Source organism: Sarcophilus harrisii, chromosome 1 (assembly GCF_902635505.1).
Source record: "Sarcophilus harrisii chromosome 1, mSarHar1.11, whole genome shotgun sequence".
NCBI lineage: Eukaryota > Metazoa > Chordata > Mammalia > Dasyuromorphia > Dasyuridae > Sarcophilus > Sarcophilus harrisii.
The window spans coordinates 572,291,606-572,318,562 of NC_045426.1; positions in this window are offsets into that span (position 1 = coordinate 572,291,606).

A 26,957-nucleotide genomic window follows, 5' to 3' on the forward strand; every position below is an offset into this window, starting at 1 on the left:
AAGTATGTTGCAAGCATTAAATGCTATATGCTTATTATTTATTATTATCATTACCTTTTTATACCGTGAAAATGGTAATGAAGCAAGTAATGAGAGATTTTTAGGATCAGAGAGCTAGCAAGAACCCTAAACTTGGCATTAGGTGACTCCTGAGTTAGAATCCTGGCTCTTTAAATTAGTTATGTGTCCATAAGCAAATTATTTAACCTATGAGAGCCTGTTGCCTCATTTGTAAGAGGATAATAGTATTATAGTTATCTGCCTAGAATTATGAGGTTCAAATAAGATTGCGTTGGTAAAGTGCTTTGTAAAAAATGTAAAGCCCTATATGGGGCAGCTAAGTGGCACAGGAGATACAGTACCAGGTCTGAAGTCAGAAAGACTCATCTTTCATGAGTTCAAATCCAGCTCAGACTCATCTTTCATGAGTTCAAATCCAGCCTCAGACACTTACTAGCTATGTGACCTGGACACATCACTTAATTTAATTTGCCTCAGTTTCCTCATCTGTAAAATGATCTAGAGAAGAAAATAGTAAATCACTCTAGTATCTTTGCCAAGAAAACCCCCACTGGAATCAAAAAGAATTAAAAAGGACTGAAACAAATCAACAACAAAATTTTATGTCACAATTCCTAACTTATCATCTTACTGTCTATGGTATTTTCAATAGATTCTAAACACTTTGAGGGCAAGGATTTTTTTTAGTTTGTTTGTTTGTTTTTTGTCTTTGTACCTTTGGGTTGCTTGATTGATTGTTAGCTTTTCCTGTAATCATCATAAAATATGATCAAACATGCATTTTGGCTTTATTTTATTTGTTTGAACACATATTTTATTCTACAAGACTAAAAGCTCTTTTATGGAAAGAAATGCTATTTTAAAATCTTTTATCACTGAAACTTAATATGTTCCTTGAACATAATAAATATTTATTGAATTGAACCAACATCCAATTTCAATGTTGGTTTAAAGAAGAAACAAGTTAAGTTAAATTTATTTTATTCTTTTTACACTCTGAATTTTTATCTTAGCATTTAGTAAAGTGTAAATGTTTCCTGACTTGATGAAAACAGGGGTTCTTAGTCTTTCTTTGTGTCATAAACCCTTTGACAATTTTGTGAATACTAGGGGTCCTTTCTCAGAATAATATTTTCAAATGTACAAAATAAAAGAAAATCAATTATATTGAAATAAAACTATCAAAATAAAATTTAAAAATAGTTTGTGGATCCTAGATTAATGATGTCTGGCTTAGAATATTGTAGACAGTATGGTATACTGGATATAGGGCCAGGATGAAAAGTAGAAAAAATCTGGTTAAACTTTTATCTCAAATATGTACTTCCTTTGAGACTCTAGACAAATCACTCTCCCTATGTAACTTTCCAAGTCTATAAATTGTAAAGCAGTTTCTGTATTGGTAAGAAATATCTCACTTGGGAATACTTGCACTAATGAAATTAATATAGGTCCAGGAAAAAATTTTAATAGAACAAACCCAGTTAGAGATGATACGCCTGTCACCCACAGATCAGTTTCATTAAATTCATTAAATATCGATGTGATTTTCCCAGATTCAGATTTATCCCTCCTACCCCTATTTCTGCTTTGAAGTTCAGGAGCAAAAAAACAGCAAGGGAATGGTATCACAGATCACAAAATATCTGTTTTCTTATCATTTTCAATCTCATCTTCCATCTTATTAAAAATTTTATCCCCACCTTCAAAATCTAAATAAAGAAAGTTATTAGTGTAACACCCCTTGGCATAATGAAAAAGTGGAAAGTTTATAGAATCAGCTTCACAGGTAGTATTCCACATAGATAATTTTTTTTATGAAAAGGGGGGATAATTTAAAAATTATAAATACCAACTACTACAGAAAAGTATCATATATATTTAAGGCTCTAGGGAATGTCAGATTTCTTAGCAAAGGTGTTTTTTTAAAAACAAAATCTTTAATAAAGCACACCACAATCCTATGAAGATGTCATCTCCATCCAAGAAAAGAACTGATAAGTAGAAGTATATATAGAATGATTTTACATATACATATACATGCATGCGTGCATATATGTGTATATATATACACATATATATGTATATATATATGATTGGTAGCCATATCTAGGCTGGGGGAAGGAAAAAGCAAAAAGGAGGAAAGTTACACAATAACTTTGCCATATATCTAAAATAAATTGCAAGTTGTACATATTTTGCAGTTTCATGTGCAATCATTTTTCCCCTTTTCTATTATATCATGGAAATACTTGTTTTGTTCCTTAAATTAAGAATAAAATAAATACAATTTTAAAAAATCTATTCTGAATATGACCAAATTCTTGTTCTCCTCCTTCTTCTCCTCCTACTTTCTTCTCTCCTTCCTTCCTTCCTTCTCCTTCTCCTTTCCTTTTTAAATCTGCTCCCTCTTCTCTTTTTCCATCTCATTTTTCTCCTCTTTGTCTTTTTTCTACTCTTCCTTCTTCCTCCCTCTTCTTCATTTCTGACTTGTTATTTCAAAAGGTATCAATTGCTTTGTCAGTGTAAATATTATGCTTTTTTTTTCTGTAGGCTTCCACTTCAAGGACAACAGATAACTTATTTTAGAATTACAAAAGCTGAAAAGATTTAAGTCATGAAAATGTGAATTTTCATGACCTCTTCCTTTCGATTTTGGAATTTTCCCCCTCTTTTCCTTTGGACACAATAGCCCTAATGCTTGTTCCACACTGGAATCCTTATTCCTTTTTAATTTCCTTCATTCTCCCATTAGTTTGACTATCTCTTTCCTCTAAATCCCATTTATCCCTCCACTCAATGTGTGAATAATCTTCCCGTTTATTATAGAGAAAGAGCTGAGATCAACTAAAACTATATGAGATGAAAGTTTTAGAGTAACAGACTGAATGATACCTAAGTAAAGATCTAAGTTAATTCAACCTTCTTCCTTTGCAGATGAGAAAACTGAGGTCAAGAAAGGTTAAAATATTTGGTCATGATTAGTTAGTGGCAAAGCCTAACATAAAATTTCAGACCCCTTGATTCCCAGGGTAGTGTTGTTTCTTCTACCAAAAAATATAAAATTAACTTTCATTTTCCCTACTACCTACTTCAAAAGTTTTAAGCACTTTATTTTGATAGAAATTGCTAAAAGGTGGTATGGTTAACACACAATTGACTCTTGGAGACAAAAGGATTGTGTTTTAGGTTGTGGAATCATGATTTGTTTGATGATCTTTGGCTCTCCATTTTTATTCTTTCTAGTACAGATAGTACCAAAATTCTATTTTCCTAATCAGTCAGTAAATAAACATTTATGAAGTGCCTACTATGTGTCAGACCATGTCTTAAGCCCAATGTTTGAATAAATGATCAATGTAGACATGGAATATTTATTTGAAGTTCAATGAAAGAGATGAAAAAATGCTAACAAAGGGAGCAAATAATGTGGACCCTATTGCTGATATAATGTATGACCCTTCATTTAGAGGGCTGAACTTGTATTTTGCAATGAAAATTTTAAAGACAAATTAATTCCAAGCCCAATTCAATTCAAGAAGTATTTTATTAAGCATCCACCATGGACATAGCACATTAAATCACGTGCCAGTTTCAGTGGGAATGTAAATAATATCTCTTCTCTCTACTCCCCTTCACCCTTTGTTATCCTTTCATCCTCCACCAATTTAAATTGATTGATCACTTTTCAGATCTTATGTGTTTATATATTGCCCTGGACCTATGATTACATTGGTGTGAGAAACTCCTTGGAAGCAAACTGTCTCCCCCAATGCAAAACAACAATTTTTCTGAAATTTATACCGTAAGTAAATTTGCTGCAATCTTGAGAGGTTAATTGTTGTTCCTCAATTGTTTCGGATTTTTTGTGACCTCATTTAGGGCTTTCTTGGCAAGGGTACTGAAATGATTTTCCATTTTATTCTCCAGTTCATTTTACAGATAAAGAAACTGAGGCAAAAAGGATGAAGTGATTCATCCAACATTACCCAGTAGTATGGATTTGAAGATAGATTTGAATTCAGGAAGATGAGTCCTTCTGATTCCAAACCTGCTATTATACCACTTAGTTAAGTATCCAGGATTAAACTTTAAATAGATATCAGTAGCAGGTTCTGAATCAGATCTTAAGCCTCTGAGGTAGACCCTTTGTTCCAATATGCTATGCTGCCTTGTTGGGTTTGTTTGTTCTGCTTTTTACAAAAATATTAAATATTGGGTTTGTTTTGTTTTGTTTTTTACAAATATATTAAAATCTCATTTAGATTATGTTCTCAGGGTCCATGATTTGGGTTAGTCCTATAGATAAATTCCAAAATCCTACTTAAGGAAAGGGGAATGAGGTCTTGCTCCAGAAAGCCAAAATGGGGGATGTTTCTTCTCTCAGGGGCATAGTTCCTCCCCACAAAAATGCATAGATTATGATCTTATGTCTTGCCTCATTTGTTGATCTGTAGTGATTATACTGCTTGACTAGCCTTAGACTGCTACTTCCAGGGTTCTATGGGATGGTATTCATCCTATGAGATCTACCTTCTCTCCTATTTTCTATGGGAGTATATGTTTAACAAGTAGAAGTGGGGAGTCTGTTTTTCAGAATGAAGACATTTATGACCACATTGTTCTTTCTGCTTCTGCTATGTAGTACCTCTTCTTTCCCCAGCCTGTCTTTTGAGCTGCTACTCTTATCTCCCTCCCTCAACCCTATTTTCCTACTCTGAAATGCTATCTTCCTACCTTCCCTGCTCAATCATTTTTTTCCAAGTGAAAGAATTCTTAGTTAAAGTTTTGGATGACATTGCTTATAACAATATTCTTTTGGCATTCTAGATATTTTTTCACCAGGAGCTTGAAACGATTTTTCTCCATTACTAATGGTATGACTTACAGCCTATGAAAATAGGGTGTATTATTTGAAATAAAAGATATTGGTTATTTTCCAAAAAAATGGGTATCAACTATTTAGTTCACATACTAGCTATAATACAGCATTGTTCATGTTTTGACTGCTGTTTTGACTTAAACAGAATCGTTCCCTATTTAATGGCCAACAAATGTTGAATTTGGAGATAGAATTACATACATTGGATAAAACACAGTATACAAATAAATACAGTATGCTGCTGTTTAAGTACTGCTGGTGCAATCTGTTGCCAATTCTTGAAAACATTAAATCCTACTTCTCCTGTACTAAATAATAACATAGGCTTGAGGTACACTGGAGAATGGGGGGGCGATGCAGCTATTGAAATCAACAGAAATCAGGCATCTAGTCACCAATTTGGGTTGGAAACTTGCCAAGAGAGATTTTATTTTTTTCTAAACTACTGTTAAAATTGGCAGATTAAAACACACACACACACACACACACACACACAAGCATACCCACTACTATTGGAGACAACAATGAATAGCAGTCAAGGAGTCTTCTATTTCAATTTCTACCTTTATAATACATCCATTTAAATGGTCTTCTTAGATTATTTTATTGTCTCCCATACTGATTAGTTTATTATATTCTTAATATTTAATGTGTTATATAATATGTTTTTCCTGGTCTGAAGCTGATATAGGTGTTTGAGTGGACATAACAATTTTCAGGAGGGAGAGTCCACTTTTCAAGCAAAAAATAACAGAAAAAAAGATAGAAATTTAGGTTAATATTAAAGTTGTTGCTGAAAATATAGGTTTGGAAGATTTTTTTTTTAAAGAGGAAGCAGGCCCAGTATACCAGAGTTGCTTATCAGTTTGGTGCTTTGAGGCTCCTGGGTAGGATTTTACAAAGGCATTCTATTCTTGGCTTTATATTGAGCTTCCATTGTTATTATCACCAATACATTCAGATTTCATAGAATAATCTTATTGTTAATTGCCAGATTTTGACTTTTATGAAAACCCCATGCCACATGTACTGATCTTATACTCACTGACATGGAAGAATCTGAACTGTGGGTTTATCATAATAACCTCACCCACTAGTATATGGAAAAGCACTTGCAAAGTGGTAAGATCTTAATTTAAAAAACAAATGCAATTTGCACTTTTTTTAAAAAACAAAAAAGAAAAAGCTTGGCTGTGATGATGAAAAAATGTTTTTACTCAAGTAGTGGTGTTTCTCTGAAAAGCAACTTTTGCCTGTGCCAAATAGTCTTCAAAGCTCATGGACTCTTTGGTGTTTTTATTCTATTGAATTCATTTAGAAAAAAGATTTATTTTTTTCTTCTGACATCTAAGTTTTCAACTGGATATTTCTTAGTTATTTGATGTAAGGGAAAAGTTCATGTTTTGGTGGAAGAAAGTAGTGTGTGAGAAACCATAAGTTTTCAATAGGCCAGCATGGTACAGTGGAAAATGCTTTGTACTGAGAACTGAGGGTGGAATTTTGGCATTAATACTTATCACCTATATGACATCAGGCAAGTCATTTAACTTCTTTGGGACACACTTTCCCAATTTGTAAGGTTAAAAAATTGAACTTGATAATTTCTGACATCCCATTAGATCCTTTATTCTTTTTTGAAAGTCTAAAAGTCAAATTTTAAACAAATATTTTTCAAAATGGACAGGTCTAAGTACCAATTGAAATTTTATGCTAATAGTGGCACAGTAGGGCCATGTTCTACAAAAATATTTTCTAAAATTTTAAAATATTTTTAAAAAAATTTAAAAATTACAAGAATTAGAGGAAGGCCAATGGTGTATGCAGTAGGGTATTAGGTGAGAAAAAGGACACAGGAAAAGCATAGCATGAATATGCTGTAGATAGGGTACAATCTACACCAGAGAAGAAAGTATGTCTACCAATAAGAAGATGAATTTCTTCAAGTATTTCAGTATGGATGTTATTGCATGTCAACATAAAAAAAGGCTCAAACTGCATGAGATCCAATAATGGCCAACAAATATTTATTATGCACTTAGTGTATACCAGGCACTGGGCTAAGTTCTATGGATACAAAGAAAAGTGAAAACATATTACCAGCTCTCCGGAACTCACATTATACTGGGGGAGGCAACACAACAAATGACTATGTTTGAACAAGATATATAAATGAGAAGTAATATCAGAGGGAAGGGGCTATGAGTGGGGGATGAGAGAGGGAGGATAGGAAATGAGAAAAACTTCAGAAAGGGATATTTGAGCTTAAGGCTTGGGGAAAAACAGGGAAGTTAGGTGTCAGGTATGTGGAGGGAGTCTATTTCAGAAATAAAGACTTGGGAGATAGAACATCTCATGCAAAGACCAACAACAAACCAGAGCTACGTAATCATAGAATATGGGCAGGTGAACAAAGTATAAGAACACTGAAAGGGCAGGAAGAGGACAGATGGACAAAGATTTTAATCCCTATCACTAAATTTTCCTTTTCTCTACTTTAACATAATGCTTGTTGAATGTCTCCTTTGAGGGGAGGGAGGAAGGGAGGGAGGGAGGGGCAGAAAGAGAGAGAAAGAGAGAGAGAGAGAGAGAGAGAGAGAGAGAGAGAGAGAGAGAGAGAGAAAGAGAGAGAGAGAGAGAGACAGAGAGACACAGAGACAGACAGATAGACAGACAGGCAGGCAGGCCAGCAGACACAGAGAGACAGACAGAGACAGAGAGAAAGAGACAGACACATAGAGAAAGATAGAGACAGAAACAGAGAGGCAGACAGATAGGAACGGGGTGTATGTGAAACACATACACACACAGAGATAGGGAGAGACAGAGAGAGAAGAAAGAGTGAAAAAGTGATAGAGAGAAACGGAGACAGAGAGATAGAGAGGGAGAGACAGAATGAGACAGGAAAAAAGGGAGAATGAGAGAGGAAGAAGGAGGGAAAGAGAGATGGGAAGAGTGAGGGAGAGACAATGAGACAAAGAATGGAAAAGAGAGGGAAAGAGAAGAGAAAAAAGGGAGGGAGAGAAAAGGAGAGGGGCAAGAAGAGAAAGGATGAGATAGGGAGATACACAGAGAAACAGAAAGACAGAGATATATAAACATAAAGGAAGGAAGGAAGGAAGGAAGGGAGAGAGAAAGAGGAAAAAAAAAAGTTGTTCCATTTATAAAAATAAAGCTATAACCCATTACGGAGAAGACTATAAGAGAAAGTCTGGAGAAAGCAAAAGTATTCGTTGCTGACCTACAGGGATATGAAGGCTCAATAGGAAGTCATAGGTGATTGCCTATCATGTTGCACAGAAGCCTTCCCTTACAGAAATCTATTTGTACTTCCAGAAGATACACATAAAGAAACCGACATTCAATAAGTCTTTTGAAAGCTGCTACTACTATCAAACATCTCTATCATTCTGCCCTAAGGATTATTCTGGAGTGCTTATTAACAACACAGAAAGTCAACTCAACACTGTTATCCCAAGAGAGATTACAGAGCCTTTTCTTGTTGAATGACTGGTCCATGCAAATGGTCACTCCCTCCTCCCTCTACCCCCAGTCTCTTTAGTGCTTCTGTGCTGGACGTTCTGCAGAAATGTCAGCAATGCTGTGGATGTATCTCCAGGCCTTTGGGCTGCCTCAAGAGAGGCAGACCTTTTTATGGGTCTGTTGTTAAACTCTTTAACATTATGAGATTCATCAAAGTGAGTAACACAGCTAATCCTGTAAGAGTCTCTTACCCAATGAATGATTTATAACAAAGAGGAGCTGACTTTATTAAAAGGTTCTTGTGCTCTAGAGGCCCTCCTGCTCAAAGAGCTTAGAGTTGCCACTGCTGTATTATTATTATTATTTTTTAAAAAGTGTGTTTTTACAAGAGTAGAAAGAGGAAGGTCCAGGAAAATTGATTAGTGGTTGGGTATCCCTTTCATTTTCTTGAAGAAACTATGGTATCAAGGCCCTAGAGCTGAAAGAAACAGCACTGATATTCAGAGTCTCAATTGAAATGATAAATAAAATCCTTTTCTTACTGAAAATGGAAGAGAGAGATTAAAATGATATTTTTAGGAGCTCATGTTTCCCACTATATAAGTTCTCATTTGAAATTGTTATTTTTATTGGATGAACTCTCTTCTCATTTACTTGGCACATAACAAGCATTTAGTCAGTGTTTGTTGGACAGCATTTATATCCCAGAGTTCAGACAAGACCATTCTAAGCTGTCTTCAGGGAGTTTTTCTAAATATTTGAAGTTATAACTCCCCAAAAATATACTTCTGAAGATCACATAACACTAATAATAATAATTGCTAGCATTTACATACCACTTTAAAGTTTATAAAATGCTTTATCAATATTATCTCATTTGATCCTTATCACCATCATGGGTAGTAGGTATTATTATTATTCCCCATTTTACAGATGAGAAAACTGAGCCTGAGAGAATTTAAGTGACTTTTTCAAGGTCATATAGCTGGTAATTGTCTGAATAGTATATCCTAAGCTTTTTATATCACATGTAGTCATTTTACATAATCTTATATTCCACAACATATGAAAAGTCTCCTCATTCTTTAAAAAAGTAATATAAATGTCATTTCATATGGTGCCCTAATCCCAAAGTAACTGTTCACCTTTTACTGATACTTTTCCCATATTGATTGCATTTGATTGTGTGTTATGCTTTTACACAGAAACAGTCATACTAACATGTAAGCTTCCTGAGGGGCAGGGATTGTATTTCATTCATTAGTGCGTAGCCATGGCTACCAGTGCATGACTTTCTTGCACAGCAGGAAAAGCTCAGTGGCTGGTCATTGAGTGACCAAATTTATCTGAATCCATTTGATAATTTCTCATCATGGCCACAAATGTCATTTAGTTCCATCAGTGATCGTTGACATAATCAGGCAACATCTAAAAACAGACCAATAGTGGAATTTATGGAAATCATTAGCATTGGTTTTGTATGGTTACTTCCTGAACATTTTCCCCTCAGTCTATCTTAGTAAAGCTTTTGACTTGTGATATCTTCAATCTGGAGTCATGCTGTGGCTCTGGTTTCATTTGATTGCATGTTTAGGGCCATGGATGGTTTCATGAACAAGGCACCTAATGGTCTATTAGATCATTGATCTGTTGAATTCATTAATATGTAATGAAATGTATATTGTAAGGAACTACTGAAATATAGCTCCTTGGCTGAAATTCAGGAATGCTTATGTGATTGTAAAGCATTTTTTTCCCCAGGAAAAAAAAGCAACAACAACACACAACAGTTTAATAGTGGTCAGATGTTCATTCTGGGAAGCAGGAGGGGGGATGGTGGTAGCTTGTTTGTTGGAATTGGTACTCAAAATAAATGCACCATAAAATCCAGTTTCTCCTGGGTATGGAACTGATATCATTTCTGGTTATGGAAAATTGGCCAGAGTACATAATAAGAGAAATATCTCCTGTCCAATGACTTCTTTTTTTATACAAATAAATAGCTCATCAAAGGAGCTAGCTTGATGTCTATCATAAGAGAGGCAGTGTGGAGTAGTTGATAGAACTCTAAACTTGGAGCCTGGAAGAGCTGGTTTAAAATCTCTCCTTACACACTCACTAGCTATGTGACCCTGAATCAATCACTTAAGCTCTCTTACTAAGTCTCAAATTTCTCATCTGTAAAATGGGTAATATAATGGTATCTATCTTATAGGGTTGTTGTATTTAATAAGGTAGTAAGTGTATAGCAAACATTTTGTACATCTTTAAGTCCTCTAGCATGTATGAACATATATAGTTTAGTGTAGGCAATAGGAGAGATTTCTCTTACACACCGTCCTGGCAATGTGCCTCAACCTTAATCTAGGTGAGAGAGTCTAGTCTCCATGGCCCTTTCAATCCCAGGCTGTCAGGAAAGCTATTGTGATGCATTTTCCATTAAGCTGCATCAGATCTGACAAGAAACTGTCAGATAAATCCATGAAACATTTTTGCACAGACATTTCTGCTCCCAGAAGAAGGCTACAGGTAGGAAAATAGAGGCTCATCTGAGAACAGAAAGAGCCAGAAACTTTTTTAAAAAAAGAAATACATGAAGGGGAAGAAGTCTGAGGAACAGGGCAAGTAGTTTGGGAATCTGACACAAAAAGGAAAAAAAAGAAAGAGGGCAGAGAGGAAGACATTCTGGAAAGCAGAAGAGAAAATATCTGATGCAATTAGTTTCTTAAGAATAATTTGTCTACATTTCATTCCTGTCTGGTCAATAGCATTCACTTCAGCTCAAGCTGGGAAAGTGCTTCTAGCTTATGATAATGATTATTATTACCTGAGCCTCATTCTGGGGTCATGATCATGGACATCATACAGAATTTACTGCTCCCTGCTGACAACAGATGAGCTGCTCTTTTCCACTTTAGACGATTATTCTTTGGCCTAAGTCTCTGCTTCCACTATTACCCAGATTAATGATGGGTATCATTAGCCTACTCACTGTGGCCAAATGGCTTCCAAGCACCTAACTAGGACCTCTTTTCTTGGTTTGTTAGTCCTTTGGTTGAATAGTGACTACAGAGAGTTCCAGGATGAATTTAGGAGGATAATGGTGGGGTAGGAAAAGTCAGCATCCCCATATTCTTGCCTTGATCTACCTATTCTACATTTCCTCTACCCTAGTGCCTCCTGCAACTACACAAGCTTCTTGAAGAACCAAGCATAATCTAGTGCAAAGTTTCTTAAACTGTGGGTCCTGAACCCAAATCAGGTCACATAACTGAATGTGGGATCACAAAATTATGATTTGTTATCAATAAATGTTTGATTTGTATCCCTATTTTATATGCCTGTGTAACCAGGGTAGAATAAAAATTTCTAAGGTGAAAATGGAAAAAGTTTAAGAAGCCCTGGTCTAGTGGCTCAATAAATTTTTATTGGCGATATCAGTGAGAATTGATCAGTGAGGGGTGGGAATGACTGAGAAAAGATTAAACAGATTGCATAGAACAAAGGGGGTCAGCTAGCAGGCAAAGTGGATACACAATGGATAGTTCAAATTTACTGGCTGTGAGACCTCAAGCTAGTCACTTAACTCTGTCTTGGTTTGCACATAAAATGAACTGGAGATGGATATGGCCATTCCAGTATTTTTGACAAGAAAACCCCAAATGGAATCACAAAGAGTCCAACATGATTGAAATGACTGAACAACAATAAGACAATGGAAAAGTGATTTAAAGTTAGGAGGACTTGAGTTCAAATGTTGCCTCTAGTATTATCTTTGTAATGCTGGCAAATCACTCTCAGTTTCAGTTTCTTCTCCTTTAAAATGAAGATAATGATTGTAGGTACTTCAAAGGGTTGTTGGAGAGAACCAATAGAGATAATATGTAAAGTGATTTACAAACCTTAAAGCATTATATAAAAATAATAATTGATATTATCTGATCATTTATTATGATTGCTATATCCAAACTGAGGGTGGAAGAGAGAAAGCCACAGGGGTATTTATGATCAACCAATCAGAGAATATGAACCATCCCCACAATAGTCAATCATGTACTTGTTTCCAACACAAATTCTTTTCAAAATTTTCCAATTCTATAGTGTCCTGCTACTGGTTTGCTTGTGGTGAATTTTTTTTTTAATAAGGGGCTAGGTTTTTAAGCAGTCTTCAGCTACAAGATTATGTTATGGCTACCAGCCTGCACCCCAATGGATGGGCTTTAGATTCTGGAGCAAATGCCAATAAGTAAGACCTTTCTACTTTTTATTACTTTTTTTTCAATGGGAAAGTGAATAGAATAAGGTAAGTGGTATGAATGAGCTGATATCTGCCTAGCAGATCTCATTACATTCTCACTTCCCCAAACCACCACTCCTCTTAACTTTCCTATTTCCTTTAAGAGCACTAATATCCTTCTAGTCTCTCCAGTTTTCAATGTCTTATTTATATTTGATCCCTCATTCAAGTGAAATTGTTCTCTTAATTGAGAAATCTAATGACTTTTTCTCTATTGTCATTCCTGAATTCTGTGCAGAATTTGACATTCTTGATACATCACCTTTTCCAAACTTCCCAGTCCTTCTCCCCATATTTCTTTTCACCCATTTTTCAATATCCCAGAAAGACTGGTCTAGATGGCATGTGGGAATAGGAACAGTGAATTGTTCAAACCATATGAATGAATTAGGAGTCATCAGCTACAAGTTTTCCAGTGAGATCAAGGATCACCAGATCTTATTGCCTGCCTTGCCACTAGATTCTCAAATCCTTCATTTCTCTCTTTCTTTTGAAAAGAAAATGGTTTTTTATTTTCAAAATACATACAAAGATAGTTTTCTGTCATTCACCCTTGCAAAAAATCCTCTTCCAAATTTTTCTTCCTCCTTTCCTCCTCCCTCTTCCCTAGACAGCAAGTAATTCAATATATGTTAAACTTGCAATTCTTCTATAAATATTTCCATATTTATCATGCTGCACAAGAAAAATCAGATCAAAAAGGAAAAATGAGAAAGAAAAAGAAAATTAAGCAAATAACAAAAAAGGTGAAAATACTTATTGTCAATTCCCATAGTCCTCTCACTGGATGCAGATGGCTCTCTCCATCACAAATCTATTAGAATTGGCCTGAATTACCTCATTGTTGAAAAGAGCCACATCCATCACGAATGTTCATCACATAATTTTGTTGTTGCCATGTACAATGATCTGGTTCTACTCATTTCATTTAGCATCAGTGCTTGCAAGTCTCTCCAGGCCTCTCTGAAATCATCCTGCTGCTTGTTTCTTACAGAACAATAATATTCCATAGCATTCATATACCATAACTTATTCACCCATTCTCCAACTGGCATCCACTCAGTTTCCAATTTCTTGCCACTATAAAAATGGCTGCCACAAACATTTTTGCACATGTAGGTCCCTTTCCTTCCTTTAAGATCTTTTTGGGATAAAGACACTGCTGGATCAATGAGTTTGCAGTTTGATAAGCCTTTAGACATAGTTCCAATTGCTCTCCAGAATTATTGAATCAGTTTACAATTCCACCAACCATGTATTAGTGTCCCAGTTTTTCCACATCTTTTCCACAAAAAGAGGAGAGCCTATCTTTTCTTGTCAACTTAGCCAATCTGGAAGGTGTATAGTGGTACTTCAGAATTGTTTTAATCTGCATTTTTCTAATCAATAGTAGATCCTTCATTTCTTGCTATTTGCTTAACTGGTATGATCTTTGGATAACTTGGCATTGTCTTCTGTCTTACTGATATAATCTAAAGATTCTTGAGCTTTGTTATCCAATCTGTTGTAAGAAGAATCTTAGTACTTTGGGATCTTTTCATCTCCTTTTATAACTGAATTCTTTTATGCATGTCATTTCTTCAAATTAGAGTATGAACTATGATAGACTTAGCTCTTCTCAGCAATCGGGTGATTCAAGACAATATCAATAGTTTTGGAATAGAAAATGCTATCATACAGAGGGAGAACCATGGAGAATGAAAGCAATCGAAGCATACTTTCAATCGAAGTATACTTTTCACCTTTAAAAATTTTTTTGTTTGCTTTTTCTTTCTCATGTTTTTTTCCTTGTGCTCTGATTTTTTTTGAAAACTAAAATATGATTTAAAAAAGAAAAAGTTAGAATATGAACTCTTTGAGAGTAGAGATCATCTTAAGTACTTAAGTTATTCTTATTCCTTTCTTTCACTTATTTCTCTTCTTTAGGTTTCTGAAAATAATATAAATTTGTTACCTATAAAATTCTCCCAACTATACATTTAAACTTGGAAGCTGAATTTTCTAAGCTACTTTAAAATCTTATAAAGGAAGAATTTAAGTGGGTTTTGCACCATTTATTAAAAATGGTTTTCTATTAGTTTACAAGAACAAGTAATTGACATTAGGAAAAATGGAAATTTACTAGTCAAATTTCAAGCAGAAATCTTTGTATAACTGGTAGAAAAAATAAAAAAAAAATTATAAATGATTTAGTGAACATAGTTTGTGATAGACTTTATCCCTTTGTATCTACATAGCTTTGTAAGTTATCTTTTTCAGCTATGAGGCACATTAATATAAAATACCAAAACAAAATGAAATTAGTGCCAGACTTTTAAATCCCTATATCTTATGTTAAACTGAAATTTTTATAAGGGAAAAAGCATTGCTGTCATTAAAGGGAGGAATCATATTGCTTTTATTAAAAATATTATCATTAATCATATTTTAATTAGCATAAAATTTTTGTATGAGTAATAAGATGTCGATTAAAATATTTTCACCTTTATCTCATCATCTTAAAATTTTTACTTAAAAACCTAAAATTGTAAGTTTCATGATATTCACAATTATGTATACTTGTATAATTGCACATATGCATAATTTGGTGGTGGTTTCTGTCCTTTGTTTTTGAAAGGAACAAAATGACATCACTTTGCCAGAGTTGAGTTACTGTGTTGGGAGTACATACTATATTTATTTATTTATTGTTGATTAGGATGTATTATCAAAAAAGTTTAAGGACTATCTTGTCAGCAAAAGGAAAATTCAAAAGGTATAGTGATCTTTTGCAGAAGTAGAATACTATATAAGGACACAAATCTCATAGTCCAAACTGAATTAGCAAAATGTCAATAGGAGAAAACCTTGTACTTGCTCTACTAAGCTGAGAAGTCTTTAAGAATAATCCTAGAAACAGACTATCTGTTGTCTGAGGACTAGCCTGCATAAATATGGAGATGTTTCTTACCAGTCATTTTACCACTAGGCTATCTGTTCTATAGCCATGGTAATCCTGAAACCAAGTCAAGCTTTTGATTATGGGTAAAAAAATATAGACAAATTATGATCAACTTCTTAAGAAAAATGTCCATTGTTAGAGCATGCTATACACCCATTATTAGGAAGTGGTTGTTACGATGAATTGTTAAGATGAATTGTGCTATACTATTTATGTTAAGATGAATATGTTATTGTTAAGATTATTAAGATGAATATGTGCTATAATATTTATGCTTTGTTAGGAAAAGATTTACTTAACTGCTTAGAGCATTATTTACATGTGTCAGGGAGATGGCTTCTATCCAGTATGGGTCAGTGTGGTATAATCAATTAATCAATAATCATTAAGTATCAATTCACTAAAGATAATATTGCTATGTTTTATGGATACAAGTACAAAGAATGAAATAATCCCTATTTACAAAGAACTAATGTTATAAAAGGGGAGATAATAAGAACATATATAAATATATATAGGATAAATAGAAAGTGAATAAATATAAATGAACATAAAGTAATTAAATGCAAGGTCACTCCCTTGGAAGGGAGGAAACTAGCAATTGGGAGAATGAGGAAAGGCTTCATACAGAAAGTGGTACTGGAGTTGTTTATTAATGGTAGATTACTTTGTACAACTGTACCTCATTTAAATCCAATTCACATTCAAGTTAAGACTCCTTTTTGAAAATGAAGGAATTTGTAGGGATACCCATGAATTGGAGAATGGCTGAACAAGTTGTGGTATATAACCATGATGGAGTACTGCTGTGCTATAAGAAATGATAAGCTCAATGATCTTAGAAAGGCATGGATTGATTTGCATGAAATAATGAAGAGCGAAATGAGCAGAACAAGAGAGCATTGTAAATAGGAACAGCAGGGTTGTTTTGAGAACAACTTTGAACAATAAAGTCATTTTGACTAATATAAATACTGAAATTGACTACAAATAAACTATGAAGGAAGACACTGTATCCCAAGAAATAATTGGTAAATAGAAGTATGCATAGAATGTATATATATATATATATATATATATATATATATATATATATATACATTGGCTCTAATGGTAGCCATCTCTAGGATGGGGGGGGGGGAAGGAAAGAAATAAAAGAAGTAAGTTTCATGTTTACTTCATTATATATATAAAAAGGAATGGAAAGTTGTGCACAATAGATTTATAGTATCATTAACAATCATTTTGCTATTCTACTATATTACAGAAATTCTTTTTATTTTTAAGTTCAGAATAAAAGAAAGAAAGGAAGGAAGGATAGAAGGAAGGAAGAGAGGGAAGAAGGGCAGAAGGGAAATAGAAGGAAAGAAAGGAAGGAAGAAAGAAAGAAAGAAAGAAAGAAAGAAAGAAAGAAAGAAAGAAAGAAAGAAAGAAAGGAAGGAAGGAAGAAAGAAAAAGAAAGAAAGAAAGGAAAGAAGGAAGGGAAGGAGGGGAAAGAAGGAAAAGAAAATGAAGGGATGAATAACAACAATAGGAAAGGAGAAGGTTTATTCAGGAATGTGGGATGACCAATGCAAAGACACAGAGAAAGGAAAGAGTATGTAAGTACCAGATATTTCAATTTGATTGTATGATAGACACTTGATAGTGATCGTTAGTAATGGATTTAGATCTGGGATGCCTAGGATTTCTGCTTTTGACAGGTAAGATAATTACATGATTTTAGACAATTCTTTCTCTGAATTTAACTTTCCCTATCTGAAAATGTCTATAGTAATTACTTTTTAGAGTTATGGAGAAGCTCAAATTATGTAATATAGACAAATATTTTGCGTACTTTATAGCCCTATATAAATGTCACTTACGACTATTTCAGACCTAGACTACCTGTCCAATTGTGTCACAAATTCATATTATTTGTCATGTGATGTTGAACTGAGAGATAGTATAGATATTGGACTCAGAAGAAATCCCTCATCACTCTGAGAAACACAAGCTAACTTAACACCTTCTTAGAGTGGTAGCAGGGGTTAACCCCTAGACCAAGGACAAATACTTATATATCAGATAAGTACTCAAAACCCACTGTATTTCCACTTTTTAGAAGTCTTGGCAATTGTCTGCTGTTTCCTAGCTCCTTTCACCCACAGAGGCACATTCATGCATCTGCTTCCCAAATGAACATCTCTGACACATTTCATTGTCTTCCTAACACACTGTCATCCTTTCTTTCTGCAGTCTGCCTTTCTTCCAGGTTCAGTGTTCCTGTGTCTCATATGACTTCTGACGGGGCTGGCAGCAAGGCCGGCAGCACCAGGCTGAACAGCCGGGCAAGCTCCAGTGTTCAGAAATCTCAAGTTATCGCATTCTGTGAAAGTCAGAGATTATCAGAGTCATCTGAACAATCCACCAGTGCATCTGTCTCATATGCTGCATACAATTTGTGTGAAGTATCCCTCTAGTTTCCCTATAAAACGAACATCAGTGTTTACCTATAAACAGACACAGAAGTCACTGCTGACTGGATTCTGCTTTGTATACAATCCTATTATATGAAGGACTCAAGCAGCATGTCTGTCTGCCTAGATGTGTGTGTTCTCCTCCTCCAGCTGCCAACAACCTAAATTATTCAGCAAGCCCTGATCATGCCAAGTTTTTAGTCAACAATGGAGATCCTGCCAAAGAGCTAATAATGTTTAAAAAAAAAAAGGCAATGTTTGTGACAATTAACAGAGCCTGCAGCTTGCAAAGAGAGTTGGTTGGAATCATTTGTAAAGGAAAATTTAAATGATATGCTTCATTATAAACGGTCCCATGCAACACAGTGCTAATCAACCAAAGCAACTTCTATCCCCTCCCCCCTTTCCTTTCTATCAGATACACCAAAATGTCACAGAAGCCAAAGTTTTTGGCTCCCGTGAGCCTCTGTTCTGCCTACCAAAGCATGCCAGGTGGTTATCTATCAGTATTATAATCAGCTTAGATCAAACTGAATAATTAGCCCTAAAGTGGATGGATAGAGCCCCAGCCTCTTATCTTGTCTATTAATAATCACAAGTATAACTTCACAGCCAAATCAAGAGGCATGGTACTGTTCCCTTGAGAGCCTGTTTGGGGAAAACCCCTCTGGGACTTCACCAATGGAAATAGTGCAGATGGGACACTGTGTCTCGAATGATGAGCTGACAGCTGCCAAACTCTGCAATTCTGTCTTCTCTCTGCCACTCCAAGGTGGGGGTGGGGAGAGGGGATAGAGAATAAGGCAGAAATGAGGTAGAAAGCAGAGCTGAGAAAGCAGGGATGATTTATGGCACTAAGTACCTATTACCTCAGAAAGAGTTTTGAGATACAGAAAGGGAGAGTAGAAGAATTAGACAGGAGAATTGTCTCTTAACCTCTAAAACACCATTATTATTCAGTTATTTTTCATTCTCATCTAACAATTCGTGATCCCATTTGATATTTTTTTTTTTGGCAGAAATACTAGAGTGATTTGCCATTTCCTTTTCCAGATCAATTTTACAGATGAGGAAACTGAGGTAAACAAGATTAAGTGACTTTTTCAGGGTCACACAGCTAATAAGTGTCTGAGGTCAGATTTGAATTCATGGAAATGAGTCTATCTGACTCCGAATCTAGCACTCTCTCTGTCTAGCTAGCATTTAAAATACTAACCTTGGTCAAAAGGAGGCATATAGGTTAATTTAGCCCTCATTCTTATTCATTAACCACAGATTTATCATAGTTTGTTCTACCAAGTTCTCAATCACAAAATTAGACTGTTCAGATTAAAAAACAAAAATTAGAGCTATAATCATTTGGCTTTCCTTTGGTTTTAAATTTGCATTTCATTGTCAAAAGCTAAAACATGACCCTTGGGAAGAAGACACCAAAATTTTTAAGTGTCTTACTCTCTTAAAAATCAGATTACATCCCTATTATAGCATCTCCATTTCATCATGGGAAGGTAGGGCACTAAATCTGAAGCCTCTATGAATTTAAGCATAATTTGAGAGAGTAGGTGATATTCAGGGTGAGAGTTCATTGGGCCAAACTTCTGAGTATTGGTGATGTCATTCACAATGTCATGGGGACGGAGCTGGAGACTAGAAAAATTTTATGCTTGGAAAATTTTATGTTTATGTTTTTTTTTTTTTTTTACCTTTTAGATTTCCCCCCGGAAAAGTATAGTCAATGCCACAGGCACATAATTTGAAGCCGTGGTGCTTGAGGAGAGAAGGGAGCAGTACTATTTTATTTACTTACCTCTCAAGGCTCCTCTCTTCACTTGCTCTCTTAAATGATAACCTTCATATGTCACTATAAAAATCACAAGTATTTACAGAAGATCCTCTTTTGCCTTCTTCATTATTTTACTCACTCAGAAGTTTTCTTCCATTATGGCTCTCTTTATACCTGTATTAAATTTTCCTGAGTTCAAATCTTCACTCAAATACTAACTAGCTATGTGATCCTGGGCAAGTCACTTAACCCAGTTTGTCTCAGCTTCTTCATGTATAAAATGAGCTGGGGAAGGAAATGGCAATCTACTCCTGAATCTTTATCAAGAAAACCCCAAATGGGGTCAGAAAGGATTGAAAAAAAGATCGAATATCCAATGAAGAGATGGTTTTGTAGGGCAAATCTCTCAGTATTCACTAATTATCTTATTTCATCCTATTTTCTCCAGCAATTTGCCCCCTCTGTTATTCCTACTCTTTCACCGATTTTCTACTCTTCCATGTACTGACTCCCCAGTGTCATTGGATCAAAGAGGTGGAGAGTAGGTATAGGTGGAAAGTAAGATAAGAAGGCAAGAAATTAAGACAGGGTTCCCATGTGAACGGCTTTGAACACCAACAAGATTTTACATTTGATTAAAGAAGTGATAGAGAGGTACTGGAATTTATTGGCTGCAAGAATGAAATAATTGGATTTGACTTTGGGAAGAACAAATTAATAGCTGAGTGGAGAAAGGACTAAAGTAGGAGAGACTTGAGGAAGAGAGATCAACCAACAGGAGGTTATTGCAATAGTTCAGGTATGAGATGATGAAGCCGGCACCAGAATGGTAGTATTAGTATTAGAGATGAAGAGGAGCAATATACAGGAGGTATTGGTAAAGCAGAGTCCATATGACTTGACTACAGATTGAATACAGGGAATAAGATAGGGAGTATTTAAAGATGACACAAGCTGAAATTCTGAATTACTGAGAGCTGTCAAACAGACGGGAGAGAACCAGGAGAGAACAGTATCGTGATTGGCATTTTTCTACATATTTAATCTTGTAATAATTTTAATAATAAAAGCTAATATTTATATAATGCTTAAAGATTTATGAAAAATTATACATGTTATCTCATTTGAAACTTGCCTAGAGCACTGAGAAGTTAAAACATATCTGGCCAAGGATCACATAACCAGGACGAATCAAGGTTTTCAGCTTGCAGGCTTACTTTTTTGATCACTATGTCATGGTAACAAGGTAATAACAAAATAGTTCTATTTTGTGTGTGTCCCATTCTACAATTCTCTTTTTGTTTTTTATGTGTATTTAAAAATTGTTTATTGTTTTTTTTTAAATTTCAATCACTACCCATAACCCCACACTCCAAAACGATCCCTTCTTCTCCACCTGCCTAATTCCAGAATGAAGGTATACGTAAGAAAAACGTATCAACACATTAACTTTGGTTGAATATGTATGTTTCATTTTGTACCTCTAGAATATTACCTCTCTACTAAGAGATGGGGGGAAATGTTTTGTCATTTTTTGAAGCATGATTGCTATGATCAGAATTCTTTGGGCTTTCAAAGTTTTTTCTTTCTTTCACAATATTATTGTGATCACAACATAAACGATATGAGTGGCTAGGTGGTACAATGAATAGAGCACCAGATCTATAGTCAGAAACATTCATTTTTCTGAGTTCAGATCTGGTTTCACATACTTACTACTTCTGTGGTCCTGAGCAAGTCACTTAATCCAGTTTGTCTCTGCTGTTAAATGAACTGGAGAAGGAAATGGTAAGCCACTCCAGTATCTTTACTAAGAATACCCCAAATGAGGTTACAAAGAATAGACACAACTGAAAAACAACTACAACAAATATAAATAGTGCTTTTTTGGTCATTTCATTCTATATCACTTCATAAGAACATTTTTCTATTTCTCTGAATCCATCACATTTATCAATTCTTATATTAATCATACACAAATGGGATATTTATCATATACTTATATTGATTTAGTTATTCCTCAGTGGGTGGGCATTCTCTTATTTTTCAGTTCTTTATTACAATAAAAAAGTGCTGCTATAAATATTCTTGTACATATAAATTCATTCCCTCTGATCCTTGGCCTTCTTGGGAATATCTGCTTAATAATAGTATCTTTGGGTCACAGTGTACACAGCTCAGTGACTTTTTGGCTACAGTTTCATATTGTTTCTCAGAATGAAATCCAGACAATCTTCAAAGAATTCAGAACTTAGTCAACTGAAAGCTGTAATAAACAAAATGGATATTGTAGTCATGAAACTGTTCCTGTAGTATTATAGACCACTGTTGGGCCTCCACATGAATTACTCAATTGCTGCAGTGCTAATAAAAGCCTGAAAGGCAAAGGGAAATTCCACATGTTGTTAAATGGCCTTGTTGACTGATAGATTCCACCTGGTGGAGGGTATTAGCTGCAGTAGACTTGACTTAATGATAGGGAACCCAGTGGGAAACTTTGAGGAGAGAGATGATAGAAATTAAAGTAGAGACATAAGATCTTTTTAATGTACTTTTGGATCTGACTAGAGGGAATCAAGTCAATCAAGCCTTCATTAGGTAAGTGCTCGCAGTTTTAGATGCTGTACTAAGAGATGCGGATATAAAGAAAGACAAAAATCTAATTCCTGTCCTCAAGGAGCTAACATTTTAATGGGGAGACAACTCGATATACAAAGTATCTATCTATCTATCTATCTATACACACACACATATACACATATGCACACATACACACACACACACACACACACACACATATATATATATATATATCTATGCAGGAGAGAGAGAGAGAGAGACAGAGAGAGAAAGAGAGAGAGAGAGAGACAGAGAGAGAGAGAGAGAGAGAGAGACAGAGAGAGAGAGTAGATAGTAGAGAAGAGAAGAGAGAAGAGAGAATACATTCCCTTTTTAGAGAGCAAGCATTGCAATGAGGGGAAGGGACCTAAAAAAGTTTCCTGTAGAAATAATATTTGAATTAATTATTGAGAGAAGCCAGGAGCTGGAGGTGAGAAGAAATAACTTTCTAGACATTGGGGACAGTCAGTGAGAACATGCAAAGTCAGGAGATGGATTATTTTGTGTGAGGAATAGTAATTAGACTAGTATTGTTGAATTGATTGGCTGATTGATATCCTTTGTTTTCAAAAACGAGCAAAATGACATCATTATGTTAGCAAGTTACAATGTGTCCTGCTAGCTGATCAGACCAATATGAGCTCAGAATTTCACCAATATGCTTCGAAGACTCTACTATAGATTGAGCACAAATAGTCCATGTGAACGTTTGGGGTGGATTTTCTAAATTTTCATATCTTGTATTTCTTTTGAGCTACTTCAATTCTGCTTTGTTCATACAATGCCTTTTTTAATGAAGGCACACCATGCTGAGCACCTGTACCAGTGTCTCCCATGTCACAATAAATTCAAAAGTTCTTAAGAGAGAATTTGAGTGTCCTTATGTTACTTTTTTTCCTGACTATGCTTGGACTGTGTGAGTACTCCATAAAAAAAGTCTTTTTTGGTAAGCATGGGTGTGACCCGCCCAACAGAGTTGTGCCCTCTGTTGTAAAGTTTGAATGTTTAACACTTTAGTTTGAGAAAGGACTTCAATATATATCTTATCATATTAGACAATCTTCAGAATCTTAAGATAATTCAAATGGAAGCGATTCAGTTTCTTGGCATGATGCTGTCCACATTATCGAGTATGTGAAGGAAAGGGAAGAAATCTCCAAGGAGAGCAATGGAAAGAGATGTTTAAAAAAGGACTTCTTAAACTTTTTTCTTCACTATCCCTTTTCACTCGAAAAATTTTTACATGATGCTGAATATAGAGCTATATAAAATAGGTATACAAATTAAATGTTTACTCATAATAACTCACAATTGCATGACCTCAAATTCACAACTCTCAGATTCAGTCCCATGCCTCATATGGGATCCCAACCTATATATATATATATATATATGTTATATGGAAGTGCTAAGTGCCTGAGGCCAGATTTGAACTTAGGTCTTCCTTACTTCAGGGTTGGTGCACTATCCACTGTGCTACCTAGCTACGCACAATTTAAGAAGCTTTGATTTATAACACAAATAATTTACTAGAGAGTAGGGTGTCTCTTTAAAAAATTATAAAATCTTGGAGCTGAAGGGACTGTTTCAACCTATACCTGTATAGTAATAATATTTTAAAGCTAACATTTGTATGATACTTTTTAGGTCTGCAAAGAGATAGACATATATTAATTCACTTGATCCTCCCAACAACCTTAAGGGTAAAGTGATATTGTTATTCCTATTTTTATAGAAAAGGAAACTGAGACTGAGAGAGAGCTACTGAAGTGTCTGAGACTGTTTTTGAACTTAGAACTTTCTGACTCCAGGTCCAGCTCTTTATTCACTGAATCACCTGGTTGCCTTTATAATATCTTCAAGTCTTAACCTAGTCTACATTTGCATGTCTTTAATGATATAGAGCTTACTGCCTCTTGAAATAACACATTCTGGTTTTTTGACTTTTTTAATAGGAAAATTCTTTCATTTAATCATGCTCTTCTCCATTATTACTTCCATTAAGCTGGTCCTAGGTCTGCCCTCTGGAGTCAAACAACACAATTTGGGAGAAGATGTGTTGAAAAGTAAACTTTAGTAAAAATGCTTAAAGATGAGTCTTTTATTCTATAATTGAAAATGTCTCCCTGCATAAGATATAGCTATCCTCATGAACTTTACTTTTGATACTTGTTCTGGCATTGATTATGTCTCCTTTTAAGGTATATACTACTCTCTGCTCCTAATTGGCCCACTGACACCACATTATCTGGTATTGACTGAGTAATGATTAGTTATGCATCTCAGCTACACCTTTGGACTTGGCCTTTATAAAGGAGAGCAGAGTGGGAGAAGAGAAAATCAAAATTGAGACTAGATGAATGTTGGCTGGACATATGCTGACTAGGGTTACACGGAAGAAAATCTAAGCATTCTCATGACCCTTGGAGGGAACTGTGGAGCAACAGGGATTTTAGCAGAGGTTGGTAAATCCCAATCACAAAGTGGTTGCTTAAATGAGCAGAAAAATTCTGAGAGCAAGCCTGTTTGACAAAAAGAAGAATCCCTAGACCAAACAGCAGCTACAAATGATATCCAGCAATAAAAAATCTTCAATGAGGAGGAACAGACCTATATTTTGCTCTGAATTAGTACTGTGAGCCACATAAACTTTATAGGTGGACTGGGGGGGGGGGCTAATTATCAATCAGTTTTAAGTGTTATCTATTTGAAATTTCAGGCAATGTCAAATCTAAGATAATTCTGTAAGTCTGGAGAAGCTTATCAATTCCCAAGGAAAATGGAGTTTCATAGGAGAAAGACATATGCCTTGACTGGCCATGGATTCTGTTGAAAATTCATTGTCTTTTGTCTTTCTGTTAGATGAAATTAAATTCATCTTATATTTGAGCTATTGTTCTGAGTGCTTGCCTGGGACTTGACTCATTTCCCCTTTTTGTGGACATTTAGAAATCTGTTAAATTCTCACTTCCCAGAGGAAATCATGGAATAAAGCGTACCCAGATAAAGATTTTTGTCAGGACCTCTGTTCTCACATGATTGAATGTAATTGTGATGAACACAAAACTCTGGGGTCCTGGACTACAAGGTTTATATCTTTTCCTTATGAAATCCCACTTTACAAAAAGAAAGTATGTTTTCATTTGTTAAGAGTGGTTTTCATGCAGAGTGTTACTTAAACTGATGAAATCACAGATCCAGACCAAACCTACACATATTTTTGTGGTAGACCTGTGATTTCAACAATGTTGGGAGTTCCTGATGCAGAAATTGCCACAATATAAGCAGAGGAGACATTTCTAGTTGCCTGAGCCACTGATAAGAGTTAAGATAAGGTCATATGTATCAGATATTAAAACTTGAAACCAAGTCTTTTGGATTCCAATGCCAGTTTTTGATCAACTATGCAACACTGACTATCTTTCATTTCTCTGTCTCTGTCTCTCTCTTTCTCTCATCTCTCTTTCTTTTCCTTTTTTTTTCTTTCTCTTTCCTTTCTTTCTTTCTCCTTCCTTCCTTTGTTTCTTTCTTTTCAGGAATTTCTTCTATGTGGCAATTGGAATTCCTCAGTCATGCAATTTTTCTTCTCTTTTAGTAAATATATTTCTACATATTTCTTAGTAAATATAGTTCTACAATTGGAAGTAATCAGATTTGAAGATGAATAACAAATGAAATAGAAAAAAGAAGAAAAAATCATCATGCTCTCTTTTAAATTTAAGGAATATGTTAACATGTTCCTTTTTAGTTTGAAACAGAAGCTCAGCTTCTTCCCAATAAGTCATGAAGTAGTTTTATTCTACTTATCAGAATGATAGTAGTCTGGAAATTTCTTCTTTAAGTGAAAAACAGCTGGAAAGAAATAAAGTGAGCAATGTTTCCTTGTTCTTTTGTGGATTTTATATAGACAGCAACTTGGCACAGAACCCATATTTCCAACATCCTACCCCTAAGGAGCTAGTTAGTGTAAAAAAAAAAAGAAAGAAAAAACCCACTTGGGCAGTTGCAAGCACCAATTCCCTGTTACAAAAACAAGAGAAGGGGAAAATAATCCATTTTTTATGGTATATTACCTACAAGCACAGACCCGACTTTGGTAATCATGCTTTTGTTGCACACAAACAGTAAAATATTTATGGAGACAATGTGATTTGGGTCAAGACATTAAATAAAGTAAAAGTTGCTTTATTCAATATGTGATGAACAGTATCCATATTAAAAACCATTGGGAAAAGTGTTCAAATGAAAAAATATGCTTAAAACAAATTCATCTGTTCAATGCTCATAAATGTTTTAAGAAATGCAGACAAACAAGTCCTGAAATCCATATTTACCATACACAGTTGAAAAACTAATAGTATTTATTTAATCCAGAGGGGAAAGTGACAAGGAATTTGGCTTTTAATGATCAACAGGAAAGACTTTTCTTGGGAAATTACCTTACTGTTTGTTGTCAGGCAAGTTACAATAGGGTT